The 15,188-nt window shown below is 45.3% G+C and overlaps 1 pseudogene; it reads right to left on the bottom strand.

Moving 5' to 3' along the window:
• LOC118382319 (protein FAM91A1-like) overlaps window positions 1–14,157 on the bottom strand; it is an 87,509-nt pseudogene extending 73,352 nt beyond the window's left edge.
• Window positions 14,158–15,188: the final 1,031 nt, after the last annotated feature.

The raw sequence follows: 15,188 nt of genomic DNA, 5'->3' as shown, positions 1-15,188 counted from the left end.
GAAACTTGGCCCGAGTGATGTACTGGGCCGTACGCTCTACCCTCTGTAGTGGCTTACGGTCAGATGCCGAGCAGTTACCATACCAGGCGGTGATGAAACCGGTCAGGATGCTCTCGATGGTGCAGCTATAGAACCTTTTGAGGATCTGACCGGTCTGACAACAGAAAGTCATGGAGCCATCCTGCTTCTGGCCAGTCTGACAGCAGAAAGTCATGGAGCCATCCTGCTTCTGACCGGTCTGACAACAGAAAGTCATGGAGCCATCCTGCTTCTGGTCAGTCTCTCAGGAGGAAGTCATGGAGCCATCCCTCTTCTGGTCAGTCTCTCAGGAGGAAGTCATGGAGCCATCCCTCTTCTGGCCAGTCTCTCAGGAGGAAGTCATGGAGCCATCCCTCTTCTGGTCAGTCTCTCAGGAGGAAGTCATGGAGCCATCCCTCTTCTGGCCAGTCTCTCAGCAGGAAGTCATGGAGCCATCCCTCTTCTGGCCAGTCTCTCAGGAGGAAGTCATGGACCCATCCTGCTTCTGGCCAGTCTCTCAGCAGAAAGTCGTGGAGCCATCCAGCTTCTGGCCAGTATGACAGCAGAAAGTCATGGAGTCATCCCTCTTCTGGCCAGTCTGACAACAGAAAGTCATGGAGCCATCCCTCTTCTGGCCAGTCTCTCAGGAGGAAGTCATGAAGCCATCCTGCTTCTGGCCAGTCTCTCAGCAGAAAGTCATGGAGCCATCCTGCTTCTGGCCAGTCTCTCAGGAGGAAGTCATGGAGCCATCCCTCTTCTGGCCAGTCTCTCAGGAGGAAGTCATGGAGCCATCCTGCTTCTGGTCAGTCTCTCAGGAGGAAGTCATGGAGCCATCCTGCTTCTGGTCAGTCTCTCAGGAGGAAGTCATGGAGCCATCCCTCTTCTGGCCAGTCTCTCAGCAGAAAGTCATGGAGCCATCCCTCTTCTGGCCAGTCTCTCAGCAGAAAGTCATGGAGCCATACTGCTTCTGGCCAGTCTCTCAGCAGAAAGTAATGGAGCCATCCCTCTTCTGGCCAGTCTCTCAGCAGAAAGTAATGGAGCCATCCCTCTTCTGGCCAGTCTCTCAGCAGAAAGTAATGGAGCCATCCCTCTTCTGGCCAGTCTCTCAGCAGAAAGTCATGGAGCCATACTGCTTCTGGCCAGAAGTAATCTACCAATGCCGCTTCATTCATTAATTTGCCGTTTGTAATGCAATGGGCTTTAGCAATTATTGTTTTATCAGTTACTGAGTTCCTCAAAATAAATTTGTTAATTAGTTAGAACAGTCAGAACAGTTCATTTGAAAATAAGGTCAAAGACAGTGTTTCCCATGTATTCATTACTAGCACAATGTTTTAACTCACTGATGTTCTTATCCCTGAGAGAGGGAGTACTACAATACTACTAACAGCCAGCAGTTTATCCCTGAGAGAGGGAGTACTACAATACTACTAACAGTCAGCAGTTTATCCCTGAGAGAGGGAGTACTACAATACTACTACTAACAGTCAGCAGTTTATCCCTGAGAGAGGGAGTACTACAATACTACTACTAACAGTCAGCAGTTTATCCCTGAGAGAGGGAGTACTACAATACTACTAACAGCCAGCAGTTTATCCCTGAGAGAGGGAGTACTACAATACTACTACGAACAGTCAGCAGTTTCCCTGAGAGAGGGAGTACTACAATACTACAACTAACAGTCAGCAGTTTATCCCTGAGAGAGGGAGTACTATAATACTACTATTAACAGTCAGCAGTGTATCCCTGAGAGAGGGAGTACTACAATACTACTACTAACAGTCAGCAGTTTATCCCTGAGAGAGAGAGTACTACAATACTACTACTAACAGTCAGCAGTTTATCCCTGAGAGAGGGAGTACTACAATACTACTAACAGTCAGCAGTTTATCCCTGAGAGAGGGAGTACTACAATACTACTACTAACAGTCAGCAGTTTATCCCTGAGAGAGGGAGTACTACAATACTACTACTAACAGTCAGCAGTCTATCCCTGAGAGAGGGAGTACTACAATACTACTAACAGCCAGCAGTGTATCCCTGAGAGAGGGAGTACTACAATACTACTACTAACAGTCAGCAGTTTATCCCTGAGAGAGGGAGTACTACAATACTACTAACAGTCAGCAGTTTATCCCTGAGAGAGGGAGTACTACAATACTACTACTAACAGTCAGCAGTTTATCCCTGAGAGAGGGAGTACTACAATACTACTACTAACAGTCAGCAGTTTATCCCTGAGAGAGGGAGTACTACAATACTACTAACAGCCAGCAGTGTATCCCTGAGAGAGGGAGTACTACAATACTACTAACAGTCAGCAGTTTATCCCTGAGAGAGGGAGTACTGCAATACTACTACTAACAGTCAGCAGTTTATCCCTGAGAGAGGGAGTACTGCAATACTACTAACAGTCAGCAGTTTATCCCTGAGAGAGGGAGTACTGCAATACTACTACTAACAGTCAGCAGTTTATCCCTGAGAGAGAGAGTACTACAATACTACTAACAGCCAGCAGTTTATCCCTGAGAGAGGGAGTACTGCAATACTACTAACAGTCAGCAGTTTATCCCTGAGAGAGAGAGTACTACAAGACTACTAACAGCCAGCAGTTTATCCCTGAGAGAGGGAGTACTACAAGACTACTAACAGTCAGCAGTTTATCCCTGAGAGAGAGAGTACTACAAGACTACTAACAGTCAGCAGTTTATCCCTGAGAGAGAGAGTACTACAAGACTACTAACAGTCAGCAGTTTATCCCTGAGAGAGAGAGTACTACAAGACTACTAACAGCCAGCAGTTTATCCCTGAGAGAGGGAGTACTGCAATACTACTAACAGTCAGCAGTTTATCCCTGAGAGAGGGAGTACTGCAATACTACTAACAGTCAGCAGTTTATCCCTGAGAGAGAGAGTACTACAAGACTACTAACAGTCAGCAGTTTATCCCTGAGAGAGGGAGTACTGCAATACTACTAACAGTCAGCAGTTTATCCCTGAGAGAGGGAGTACTGCAATACTACTAACAGTCAGCAGTTTATCCCTGAGAGAGGGAGTACTACAAGACTACTAACAGTCAGCAGTTTATCCCTGAGAGAGAGAGTACTACAAGACTACTAACAGTCAGCAGTTTATCCCTGAGAGAGAGTACTACAAGACTACTAACAGCCAGCAGTTTATCCCTGAGAGAGGGAGTACTGCAATACTACTAACAGTCAGCAGTTTATCCCTGAGAGAGGGAGTACTGCAATACTACTACTAACAGTCAGCAGTTTATCCCTGAGAGAGAGAGTACTACAATACTACTAACAGTCAGCAGTTTATCCCTGAGAGAGGGAGTACTACAAGACTACTAACAGCCAGCAGTTTATCCCTGAGAGAGGGAGTACTACAATACTACTACTAACAGTCAGCAGTTTATCCCTGAGAGAGGGAGTACTGCAATACTACTACTAACAGTCAGCAGTTTATCCCTGAGAGAGGGAGTACGGCAATACTACTACTAACAGTCAGCAGTTTATCCCTGAGAGAGGGAGTACTACAATACTACTACTAACAGTCAGCAGTTTATCCCTGAGAGAGGGAGTACTACAATACTACTACTAACAGTCAGCAGTTTATCCCTGAGAGAGGGAGTACTACAATACTACTACTAACAGTCAGCAGTTTATCCCTGAGAGAGAGAGTACTACAATACTACTACTAACAGTCAGCAGTTTATCCCTGAGAGAGGGAGTACTACAATACTACTACTAACAGTCAGCAGTTTATCCCTGAGAGAGAGAGTACTACAATACTACTACTAACAGTCAGCAGTTCATCCCTGAGAGAGGGAGTACGGCAATACTACTACTAACAGTCAGCAGTTTATCCCTGAGAGAGGGAGTACTACAATACTACTACTAACAGTCAGCAGTTTATCCCTGAGAGAGGGAGTACTACAATACTACTACTAACAGTCAGCAGTTTCCCTGAGAGAGAGAGTACTACAATACTACTACTAACAGTCAGCAGTTTATCCCTGAGAGAGGGAGTACTACAATACTACTACTAACAGTCAGCAGTTTATCCCTGAGAGAGGGAGTACTACAATACTACTACTAACAGTCAGCAGTTTATCCCTGAGAGAGGGAGTACTACAATACTACTACTAACAGTCAGCAGTTTATCCCTGAGAGAGGGAGTACTACAATACTACTACTAACAGTCAGCAGTTTATCCCTGAGAGAGGGAGTACTACAATACTACTACTAACAGTCATCAGTTTATCCCTGAGAGAGGGAGTACTACAATACTACTACTAACAGTCATCAGTTTATCCCTGAGAGAGGGAGTACTACAATACTACACATGGCGTGCGTCCTTATTATTGAATTCCGATAGCCATTTGTAAGATGTTAGAATAACCGTCCACATTTACTTTTCCTCAGCCAACAAGATGAGTAACGAACAGCCACATCACTAGCCTGTCAATCTACTATAGCAGAAAAGTTAACCTGTTCTATTGGCCAGCTTGTCATTCTGTGCAACAATGAAACAGACAGACTCTGGGACAGTTGTAGGAGATAAATCCCAAATTCAATCAACCAGTAGGCCTAGACTTCATAAAAAACACAACTTTAAAAAGCAATGAGTCTGATACAACAGCTCAGAACATTTAGACAATAAGGTTGATTAACTATTTTTTTTTATTATAAAGCACAGCAATGCGCACAAGGCAGCAGGCCACATATACAAATGTTCCTTCCATTATGCAATTAGCAGGAAAACACTTGTCAAAGGTACACTGCACATGATAGATGGAAATATCTGATAATATGACTGGGATTATCAACAACTAGCCAGTGTCACAAATATGACTGGGATTATCAACAACTAGCAAGTGTTACTAATATGACTGGGATTACCATGGGTTACTAATATGACTGGGATTATCATGGGTTACTAATATGACTGGGATTATCATGGGTTACTAATATGACTGGGATTATCATGGGTTACTAATATGACTGGGATTATCATGGTTACTAATATGACTGGGATTATCATGGGTTACTAATATGACTAGGATTATCATGGGTTACTAATATGACTAGGATTATCATGGGTTACTAATATGACTAGGACTATCATGGGCTACTAATATGACTAGGATTATCATGGGTTACTAATATGACTAGGATTATCAGGGGCTACTAATATGACTGGGATTATCATGGGTTACTAATATGACTAGGTTTATCATAGGCTACTAATATGACTAGGATTATCATCAACTAGCATGGGTTGCTAATATGACTAGGATTATCATCAACTAGCATGGGTTGCTAATATGACTAGGATTATCATCAACTAGCATGGGTTGTTAATATGACTAGGATTATCATCAACTAGCATGGGTTGCTAATATGACTAGGATTATCAACAACTAGCATGGGATGCTAATATGACTAGGATTATCATCAACTAGCATGGGATGCTAATATGACTAGGATTATCATCAACTAGCATGGGTTGTTAATATGACTGGGATTATCATCAACTAGCATGGGATGCTAATATGACTAGGATTATCATCAACTAGCATGGGATGCTAATATGACTAGGATTATCAACAACTAGCATGGGTTGTTAATATGACTGGGATTATCATCAACTAGCATGGGTTGTTAATATGACTGGGATTATCATCAACTAGCATGAGTTGTTAATATGACTGGGATTATCATCAACTAGCATGGGATGCTAATATGACTAGGTTTATCATCAACTACCATGGGATGCTAATATGACTAGGATTATCATCAACTAGCATGGGATGCTAATATGACTAGGATTATCATCAACTAGCATGGGTTGCTAATATGACTAGGATTATCATGGGTTACTAATATGACTAGGATTATCATGGGTTGCTAATATGACTAGGATTATCATCAACTAGCATGGGATGCTAATATGACTAGGATTATCATCAACTAGCATGGGATGCTAATATGACTAAAATTGTGCCTTTAACTAATGGACAATGAAAGAAAGTTGATTTGAAAACCATTAGAACGTGAGTGAAATATGCTACTGGTTTCAATGGCATATGGAAGTAATAATTTCCTCCACATTTCTATGGTCTGATTTTGGCTACTTTGAAAGACATGCCTCATAATATGTAGTAAAACTTTCAGGTTTCAAACAACTAAACGTTTTCAAAATGCAGACTGCCTCCAGCTCATTGCAAAGTGGAGTGTGACACTCTGAAAGCCTGCCAACAACCGCTGCTTACACACTTGAATGGCAAATGGGAAGCGCGCTACAATTACCAGTTGAGAAATAAAAACAGTAGCCCTTTTCAATCGTGGCCATCAAAACTGTTTTTAACACACGATTGCATTTATAACTATTATGCAATGATTGGGCTTATAAAAGCACATTTCAGTCCAGCAGCAACGAACAAGCGGTTTGAGGAGCTGTCGAAGCAGCTCTCACAGTGTCTGACTGATTTTCCACTCAAATTAGGCGCTGTATATGTATGCTATGCTCGTGTGATAAATAAGATGAAAAATGCATGTGCCAATTTAATTCCACAAAATTATGCAAATTAACCTATAGACCGATAAGCATGACCGGTCAAATTTATTTCCATTAATAGGCTAAAAATTATTATTTTGTAATTAATTGTTTTTTTCTTCTGCCCGGACAAATGACCGCGCCAATTTTATTTATCGTTTTTGATTATCGTTTTTGGGCCAAAAGCAGCTATTACTGGCAACCGGAAATACTGCCCCACACACCACACACAGCTCAGAGAGAAAGTACAGCAACAGGCTACTTACAGTCAGCAGCAGTGAAGTTGGGCAGCGAGTCGTAACTCTTCTCTACGTTCATGATGTCCTGGAGGTGGAGAGAGAGGGAAGAGAAGGGGAAGAGGAGAGAGGGAAGGGAGGAGAGAGAGGGAGGGAGAGGGGAGAGAGAGAGAGGAGGAAGGGAGAGAGAGAGAGAGAGAGGGGGGGAGAGAGAGAGAGGGGAGGAAGGTAGAGAGAGAGAGAGAGAGAGAGAGAGAGAGAGAGAGGGAGGAAGGAAGGTAGAGAGAGAGAGAGAGAGAGAGAGAGAGAGAGGCGAGAGAGAGCGAGAGAGAGCGAGAGAGAGCGAGAGAGAGAGAGAGAGAGAGAGAGAGAGAGAGAGAGAGAGAGAGAGAGAGAGAGAGAGAGGAGGGAGGGAGGGAGAGAGGAGGAAGAGAGGGAGAGAGAGGAGGGAGGAAGGAGGGAGAGAGGAGGAAGGGAGGAAGAGACAGAGGGAGGAAGAGACAGAGAGAGGGAGGAAGGGAGGGAGAGGGGAGGAAGGGAGGGAGAGAGGGAGGAAGGGAGGAAGGGAGGGAGAGAGGAAGAGAGGGAGGAAGAGAGAGAGAGAGAGAGAGAGAGAGAGAGAGAGAGAGAGAGAGAGAGGGAGGGAGGGAGGGAGGGAGGGAGGAGGGAGGGAGGGAGGGAGGGAGGGAGGGAGGGGAGGGAGGGAGGGAGGGAGGGAGGGAGGGGAGGGAGGGAGGGAGGGAGGGAGGGAAGAGGAGAGAGGAGGGAGGGAGGGAGGGAGGGAGGGAGGGAGGTGGAGGAGGTGGAGAGAGGAGGGAAGAGGAGAGAGGGAGGGAGGTGGAGAGAGGGAGGGAGGGAGGTGGAGAGAGGGAGGTGAGGGAAGAGAAGAGGGAAGAGAAGAGAGGGGAAGGGAGGGAGGGAGGTGGAGAGAGGGAGGAAGGGAGGGAGAGAGGGAGGTGGAGAGAGGGAGGAGAGGGAAGAGAAGAGGAAGAGGAGAGAGGAAGGGAGGGAGGGAGGGAGGTGGAGAGAGGGAGGAAGGGAGGGAGAGAGGGAGGAGAGGGAGGAGAGGGAGGAGAGGGAGGGAGGGAGGGAGGGAGGGAGGGAGGGGAGGGAGGGAGGGAGGGAGGGAGGGAGGAGGGAGGGAGGGAGGGAGGGAGGGAGGGAGGGAGGGAGGGAGGGAGGGAGGGGAATTAAACCAGGAAAAAGGGAGCAGCAAATTAAACTAATTTCTCTTCCTACACCATTCCTTCCCTTCCCTGAACCTTCATTATTCACTGTCAATGTTCCAAATGGCACCCTATTCCCAATGTAGTGCACTACTTTGGAACAGGGCCCTATGGCACCCTATTCCCAATGTAGTGCACTACTTTGGACCAGGGCCCCTATGGCACCCTATTCCCAATGTAGTGCACTACTTTGGACCAGGGCCCTATGGCACCCTATTCCCAATGTAGTGCACTACTTTGGACCAGGGCCCTATGGCACACTATTCCCAATGTAGTGCACTACTTTGGACCAGGGCCCTATGGCACCCTATTCCCAATGTAGTGCACTACTTTGGAACAGGGCCCTATGGCACCCTATTCCCAATGTAGTGCACTACTTTGGACCAGGGCCCTATGGCACCCTATTCCCAATGTAGTGCACTACTTTGGACCAGGGCCCTATGGCACCCTATTCCCAATGTAGTGCACTACTTTGGACCAGGGCCCCTATGGCACACTATTCCCAATGTAGTGCACTACTTTGGACCAGGGCCCTATGGCACCCTATTCCCAATGTAGTGCACTACTTTGGACCAGGGCCCTATGGCACACTATTCCCAATGTAGTGCACTACTTTGGACCAGGGGCCCTATGGCACACTATTCCCTATTTAGTGCAGTAATTAATTTATCCTATTAAAAACACATCAAATGGATTATCAGAGTGACACATCGTTCAGTAATGTAATTTACATGTCTAGTATGAAGATGTTGCCTCAGAACGTGCAGTGACATGTTGCCTCAGAACGTGCAGTGACATGTTGCCTCAGAACGTGCAGTGACATGTTGCCTCAGAACGCGCAGTGACATGTTGCCTCAGAACGCGCAGTGACATGTTGCCTCAGAACGCGCAGTGACATGTTGCCTCAGAACGCGCAGTGACATGTTGCCTCAGAACGCGCAGTGACATGTTGCCTCAGAACGCGCAGTGACATGTTGCCTCAGAACGCGCAGTGACATGTTGCCTCAGAACGCGCAGTGACATGTTGCCTCAGAACGCGCAGTGACATGTTGCCTCAGAACGTGCAGTGACATGTTGCCTCAGAACGTGCAGTGACATGTTGCCTCAGAACGTGCAGTGACATGTTGCCTCAGAACGTGCAGTGACATGTTGCCTCAGAACGTGCAGTGACATGTTGCCTCAGAACGTGCAGTGAGATGTTGCCTCATGTTGCCTTGGTTTGAATGTTTTTCACCATTAACGATATCACAATCAGCTCAGCAACAGTTGGAGTTTGGGCACTAGATGTAGGCCTAGTTGTTCATTATATTAAATCTGTGCATTTTAGTTCATTGAAATTCAATGAAATTCTTCAAGGCAATGAAAAAGAGTAGCGGTATGTAGGATGTGCTGGATAACAGTTGAGGTCCACCCCACACTGACTGGGGCAATCCACCATCGTAGTGTACTGTGTTAGCTTCTAACGTTCAGAGTAAAAACTCGCCGGACACTACGAAAGGTTCGACCAAGTTTATTCTCCCAGAGAATCAATACAGCTGCATTAGACAAAGACCTTTTCACACAAGCAGTGATATAACCCTTCCTCCTGAGTCTCCTCCTACCCATCTGGACAAGCAGTGATATATAACCCTTCCTCCTGAGTCTCCTCCTACCCATCTGTACAAGCAGTGATATATAACCCTTCCTCCTGAGTCTCCTCCTACCCATCTGTACAAGCAGTGATATATAACCCTTCCTCCTGAGTCTCCTCCTACCCATCTGGACAAGCAGTGATATATAACCCTTCCTCCTGAGTCTCCTCCTACCCATCTGGACAAGCAGTGATATATAACCCTTCCTCCTGAGTCTCCTCCTACCCATCTGGACAAGCAGTGATATATAACCCTTCCTCCTGAGTCTCCTCCTACTGGAGAAGTTGTATTTGACCCCTTGTTTTAGGCACTAAACTTTCTCCATAAATTGGTTTACCTGGTACGGGGGGGACCTTCAGATGAGTCTTGTGGGGCATGTGGGCATCCTAGATCAAAACAAGAGTCTCATCTTTCCACCGAGTGGCCAAACCGTTCGGAGAAGACCGATTTAGCTCTGACACCTTTACCGCGAAAATTCTAGCAGAAAGGTTCATGTAGAACAGATATGATCCTCGGTCCTCAATAATAGGGAGTTATTTTGAGCACTATACAATACATTTCTATCTGCACGGCTCTGTAACCGTTCTCCCAACTGAATACACCCCTTGTGGTCAATTGGTTTTACAGAGTAGAAATATAAACATAGAAATACAATGAATAGAATGGGTTTGGAACCTCTATTCCTGGCAATCTGACTAGTGAACTCATGAGTGAAATCGCTTCCTGGTATTGTGATGAAATCATTTCCATGGTAATGTAGAATGTTTATTCAAATGAATTTTAACTGATGTGGCTCATGTAATGGAATGTATTTTATGTCATGTCAGTTCAGTTGATTCAACAAATCACAGCACAGATTGATGCGTACACTTCCTGCTTTTACTTCCTGCTTTGCTCATATCCCCATAATGCCATCATTGGCTTGAATCATATCCCCATAATGCCATCATTGGCTTGAAAGAGGACACCTCCGTTATACTCATTCTAGTGTAAAGACTGGTATCAGTATGACCTAAATGCACAGTATGCACAATAGGACAGCTCTTGAATGGACTGATTTGAGACTACGGTTCTGTCCTAAACAGAGCCCTATGCACTTATAGACCTTATAGACCAGAGCCCTATGGACCTTTTAGACCAGAGCACTATGGACCTTTTAGACCAGAGCCCTATGGACCTTTAGACCAGAGCCCTATGGACCTTTAGACCAGAGCACTATGGACCTTTTAGACCAGAGCACTATGGACCTTTAGACCAGAGCACTATGGACCTTTAGACCAGAGCACTATGGACCTTTAGACCAGAGCACTATGGACCTTTAGACCAGAGCACTATGGACCTTTTAGACCAGAGCACTATGGACCTTTTAGACCAGAGCACTATGGACCTTTAGACCAGAGCACTATGGACCTTTGTGACCAGAGCACTATGGACCTTTAGACCAGAGCACTATGGACCTTTAGACCAGAGCACTATGGACCTTTTAGACCAGAGCACTATGGACCTTTAGACCAGAGCACTATGGACCTTTAGACCAGAGCACTATGGACCTTTTTAGACCAGAGCACTATGGACCTTTTAGACCAGAGCACTATGGACCTTTAGACCAGAGCACTATGGACCTTTAGACCAGAGCACTATGGACCTTTTAGACCAGAGCACTATGGACCTTTAGACCAGAGCACTATGGACCTTTAGACCAGAGCACTATGGACCTTTAGACCAGAGCACTATGGACCTTTAGACCAGAGCACTATGGACCTTTAGACCAGAGCACTATGGACCTTTTAGACCAGAGCACTATGGACCTTTTAGACCAGAGCACTATGGACCTTTTAGACCAGAGCACTATGGACCTTTAGACCAGAGCACTATGGACCTTTTAGACCAGAGCACTATGGACCTTTAGACCAGAGCACTATGGACCTTTAGACCAGAGCACTATGGACCTTTTAGACCAGAGCACTATGGACCTTTTGGACCAGAGCACTATGGACCTTTAGACCAGAGCACTATGGACCTTTTAGACCAGAGCACTATGGACCTTTTAGACCAGAGCACTATGGACCTTTAGACCAGAGCACTATGGACCTTTAGACCAGAGCACTATGGACCTTATAGACCAGGGCCCTATGGACCTTATAGACCAGAGCCCTATGGACCTTATAGACCAGAGCCCTATGGACATTATAGACCAGGGCCCTATGGACCTTATAGACCAGGGCCCTATGGACCTTATAGACCAGAGCCCTATGGACCTTATAGACCAGAGCCCTATGGACCTTATAGACCAGAGCCCTATGGACCTTATAGACCAGAGCCCTATGGACCTTATAGACCAGAGCCCTATGGACCTTATAGACCAGAGCCCTATGGACCTTATAGACCAGAGCCCTATGGACGTACATGGACCTTATAGACCAGAGCACTATGGACCTTATAGACCAGAACCCTATGGACCTTATAGACCAGAGCCCTATGGACCTTATAGACCAGAGCCCTATGGACCTTATAGACCAGAGCCCTATGGACGTACATGGACCTTATAGACCAGAGCACTATGGACCTTATAGACCAGAACCCTATGGACCTTATAGACCAGAGCCCTATGGACCTTATAGACCAGAGCCCTATGGACCTTATAGACCAGAGCCCTATGGACCTTATAGACCAGAGCCCTATGGACGTACATGGACCTTATAGACCAGGAGCACTATGGACGTACATGGACCTTATAGACCAGAGCACTATGAACGTACAGTGGGGAGAACAAGTATTTGATACACTGACGATTTTGCAGGTTTTCCTACTTACAAAGCATGTAGAGGTCTGTAATTTTTATCATAGGTACACTTCAACTGTGGGAGACAGAATCTAAAACAAAAATCCAGAAAATCACATTGTATGATTTTTAAGTAATTATTTTGCATTTTATTGCATGTATGGTCTGAGGATCTCATCTCGGTACCTAATGGCAGTCAGGCTACCTCTGGCGAGCACATAGAGGGCTGTGCGGCGCCCCAAAGAAATGCCACCCCACACCATAACTGACCCACCGCCAAACCGGTCATGCTGGAGGATGTTGCAGGCAGCAGAACGTTCTCCACGGCGTCTCCAGACTCTGTCACATCTGTCATGTGCTCAGTGTGAACCTGCTTTCATCTGTGAAGAGCACAGGGCGCCAGTGGCGAATTTGCCAATCTTGGTGTTCTCTGGCAAATGCCAAACTTCCTGCACGGTGTTGGGCTGTAAGCACAACCCCCACCACCCTCATGGAGTCTGTTTCTGACCGTTTGAGCAGACACATGCAGATTTGTGGACTGCTGGAGGTCATTTTGCAGGGCTCTGGCAGTGCTCCTCCTGCTCCTTCTTGCACAAAGGCGGAGGTAGCGGTCCTGCTGCTGGGTTGTTGCCCTCCTACGCCCTCCTCCACGTCTCCTGATGTACTGGCCTGTCTCCTGGTAGCGCCTCCATGCTCTGGACACTACGCTGACAGACACAGCAAACCTCCTTGCCACAGCTCGCATTGATGTCCCATCCTGGATGAGCTGCACTACTTGAGCCATTTGTGTGGGTTGTAGACTCCGTCTCATGCTACCACTAGAGTGAAAGCACCGCCAGCATTCAAAAGTGACCAAAACATCAGCCAGGAAGCATAGGAACTGAGAAGTGGTCTGTGGTCCCCACCTGCAGAACCACTCCTTTATTGGGGGTGTTTTCCTAATTGATTACAATCTCCACCTGTTGTCTATTCCATTTGCACAACAGCTTGTGAAATTTATTGTCAATCAGTGTTGCTTCCCTAAGTGGACAGTTTGATTTCACAGAAGTGTGATTGACTTGGAGTTACATTGTGTTGTTTAAGTGTTCCCTTTATTTTTTGAGCAGTATAGTAGGAGAAGGGGTGACTACAGTAGATATATTATATATAGTAATAGTATATAGTATTATAGTACCTCCATGATGCTGATATAGTAGGAGAAGGGGTGACTACAGTAGATATAGTATATAGTATTATAGTACCTCCATGATGCTGATATAGTAGAAGGGGTGACTACAGTAGATATATTATATATTATTATAGTATTATAGTACTCCATGATGCTGATATAGTAGAAGGGGTGACTACAGTAGATATATTATATAAAGTAATAGTATATAGTATTATAGTACCTCCATGATGCTGACATAGTAGGAGAAGGTGACTACAGTAGATATATTATATATAGTAATAGTATATAGTATTATAGTACCTCCATGATGCCGATATAGTAGGAGAAGGGGTGACTACAGTAGATATATTATATATAGTAATAGTATATAGTATTATAGTACCTCCATGATGCTGATATAGTAGGAGAAGGGGGTGATCCGGAGGCCTTTGACCATGATGTCTGACAGGTGGTAGGGGTAGAGCATCAGGTGATCTCGGCTGTACTTCAGCAGCTCCTCATAGTACTTCCTCTCATCCTTCCTCACGTGTCTCACTGGACAGACATGGGGGGAGAGGACAGACACACTCAGATCAGATAGGGACAGGTTGGGACAGACAGATCAGATAGGGACTGATAAGGACAGAGACAGACAGATCAGATAGGGACTGATAAGGACAGTCAGAACAGATAGGGACTGATAAGGACAGAGACAGTCAGATCAGATAGGGACAGGTTGGGACAGACAGATCAGATAGGGACTGATAAGGACAGAGACAGACAGATCAGATAGGGACTGATAAGGACAGACAGATCAGATAGGGACTGATAAGGACAGAGACAGACAGATCAGATAGTGACAGACAGACGGAGACAGACAGATCAGATAGGGACTGATAAGGACAGAGACAGTCAGATCAGATAGGGACAGGTTAGGACAGTCAGATCAGATAGGGACTGATAAGGACAGAGACAGTCAGATCAGATAGGGACTGATAAGGACAGATCAGATAGGGACAGGTTAGCACAGACTGATCAGATAGGGACAGGTTAGGACAGACAGATCAGATAGGGACAGGTTAGGACAGAAAGATCAGATAGGGACAGGTTAGGAAAGACAGTCAGATCAGATAGGGACTGATAAGGACAGACACTGTGATCAGATAGGGAAAGAAAGCTAGTCCATTAGGCCTACTGACAACTTAAAAAACAATAATAATAGTAGATACTTTCAGATACATAGGGCCCCTAATAATGCACTGTAAGTACTGAGCAATACAATTATTTATCATTGGTTATAAATTGACCTTCAGAAAGTATTCACACATTGACTTTTCCACAATGGTCATGAAATGTTATGATATTTGAAAGAAACCATATGAAAGTTTTTCATACATAATATAATGACAAGTTTACACTATAAAAAATGAAAGCTAAAAATGCCTTAGTCAATAAATATTCAACCCATTTTTATGGCAAGCCTCAAGTTCAGGAGAAAAGAAATGTGCTTGACAAGTTATATTATAAGTTGCATGGACTGTGTGTAATAGTAGTGTTCAACATGATTTTTAGCCGACAATAC

This window comes from Oncorhynchus keta, unplaced genomic scaffold, assembly GCF_023373465.1.
Source record: "Oncorhynchus keta strain PuntledgeMale-10-30-2019 unplaced genomic scaffold, Oket_V2 Un_contig_901_pilon_pilon, whole genome shotgun sequence".
Lineage (NCBI taxonomy): Eukaryota > Metazoa > Chordata > Actinopteri > Salmoniformes > Salmonidae > Oncorhynchus > Oncorhynchus keta.
Note: the sequence above shows the minus strand (reverse complement) of the source record. Positions and strands in the feature narration are given on the sequence as shown.